We start from the raw sequence: 2,601 nt of genomic DNA, 5'->3' as shown, positions 1-2,601 counted from the left end.
CTGAAGGAAAGGTAGTGTCCCTATAATACATCAGACAACAAAAATGTAAAGCAAAAACATTGTTAAAGGTAAAGACATCTCCAACCTAACAATGTAAAAGTTCAGGTCACCAGGAAAATATAACACTTCTAAGCTTGAGTGCACTGATAAATTGTACTCAGTAAGGAAAGGATGTACATTTTTAAAAATTGAAGTATTTTTGACACATGCCACATTAGTTTCCGGTGTACAACATAGTGATGGGACAAGAATATACATTCTTTTTTTTTAAGATTTTTATTTATTTATTTATTCATTTGACAGAGATAGAGACAGCCAGCGAAAGAGGGAACACAAGCAGGGGAAGTGGGAGAGGAAGAAGCAGGCTCATAGCGGAGGAGCCTGATGTGGGGCTCGATCCCATAACGCTAGGATCACGCCCTGAGCTGAAGGCAGACGCTTAACCGCTGTGCCACCCAGGCGCCCCAGAATAGACATTCTTTTAAGCACACATGGCATATTTACAAAATCTCATCACAGTCTGGGCCATACAAACAGTGTCGATGCTCTGTTACAGGTTTTAATGGCAAACAAATGCAGTCTCTTGTCATAATAAAATGGTCAGAAATTAATAACTAAAATATTACTAGAAAAACTCATGATTGGAAATTAAACATGGTTCTCAATAATTCACAAGTCAAAGGAGAACCCATAACGGAAATTAGAAAATATACGGAACTGACAATAATGAAAAAGCCACCTATAAAAACTTGAAAGAAAATTATAGCCTTAAGTGCTATTTAATGAAGTAAGCAACCAAATTAAAAGATGGAAAAGAGATAGGAGAATAAATCCTAAGAATATATGAGAAAGGAAATAATAAAGGTATGAGCAGAAAATTAAAATAGAAAACCAGGATACGAGAGAGCAGAGTGGAAGTCACAAGTCGGTTCTTGAAAAAGATAAAATGACAAAACGTTGGAAAGATTGATTAGGGAAAAAAACAGAGAGAAGGCACAAACATTTCAAATTAAAAATGAGTACAAGGAACGAACATACAGATGCTACAGTTATTAAAATGAGAGGGTATACTATGATCAACTTTTTGTCAACATATTTGATAACTTAGATGCAATGGACTAATTTCCAGGAAAAAACTATAATTCACCAAAATGGATTCAATAACAAATACAAACTATAGGGGTGTCTGGGTGGCTCAGTCAGTTAAGCATCCAACTCTTGGTTTCAGCTCAGGTTGTGATCTCAGGGTTGTGTGATCGGGCCCCATGTTGGGCTCCATGCTTAGCCTGGAGCCTGCTTGAGATTCTCTCTCCCTCTCCCTCTGCTCCTTCCCCACCCTCTCTCTCTCTCTCAATAAATGAATAAATCTTAAAAGAAAAAGAAATACGAAATATAAATGGTCATAGAACAAGTAAATGAAATATGTTTAATTACTGGTTAAAAATTTAAATTTAAAAATAAGTTTAGGGGGACCTGGGTGGCTCAGATCGTGATCCTGGGGTCCTGGGATCAAGACCTGCATTGGACTCCCTGCTCAGGATGGAGTCTGCTTCTCCCTCTCCCTCTACCCTTACCCCCTGCTCGTGCTCTCGCTCTCTCTCAAATAAATATTTTATTTATTTATTTATTTATTTGACAGAGAGAGAGACAGCCAGTGAGAGAGGGAATACAAGCAGGAGGAGTGGGAGAGGAAGAAGCAGGCTCCCAGCAGAGGAGCCTGATGTGGGGCTCAATCCCAGGACCCTGGGATCACGCCCTGAGCCGAAGACAGATGCTTAACAACTGAGCCACCCAGGCGCCCCTAAATAAAATCTTTTTTAAAAAAATAACTTACTTAAAAAAAAAAGTTTAATTACTGGTACTGCTCCCTGTACTCCCCAACAGACCACACACACAAAAACACAGACCAAATGGTTTTTAACAGCGGGTTCTGCCAAACATACTAGCACAAAGTAATTCCAATTTTATACAAACTATTTTCCAGAAAGAAAAGTGAAGAGAGATCTCCCAACTCACTTTATAAGGCTAGCATTACCTTGATACTAAAATATGTAATCTCATTATGAGAAAGGAAAATTATAAGCATAGATGCAAAACATCCCAAACAAAATATTAGCAGACTGAATCCTGCAGTTGGGTTTATGCTATGAATGCAACAATGGTTTAACAAAGAAAATCAGTAAATGTAATTCAATATATTAAGAGATCAAAAGATGCCAAAAAAACCCAAAACACCATTCCAAAAAATTCTACATTGATTCATGATTAAAAACTCGTAGCAATATGGAAATAGAAAAGCGCTTCCTTTAACTGATAAATGGTATATACACTGTAAGTGTTAAACCAAAAGGAAAACTCCTAGAAAGTAAAATACAAGACATAATAGATAGTAAGAGAAGATAAGAAAATTAGAGGATAAATCCAGAAATTCCAAAACAAGAGAAAACAGAAAACACAGTAGTGAAGAAATTATTAAAGATATATTACAAGAAAAATCCCACAACTGAAAACTGGAAGGGACCTACAGAGTGGAGCACAACTATTAAAATACAATAATGATACTTCAGAACATCAGTTCTAAAAATTTCCAGAAAGAAAAAA

Source organism: Ursus americanus, chromosome 21 (genome assembly GCF_024610735.1).
Source record: "Ursus americanus isolate L20-20 chromosome 21, mUrsAme1.1.p, whole genome shotgun sequence".
In the NCBI taxonomy this organism is placed as follows: domain Eukaryota; kingdom Metazoa; phylum Chordata; class Mammalia; order Carnivora; family Ursidae; genus Ursus; species Ursus americanus.
This window is presented reverse-complemented; position numbering follows the sequence as displayed.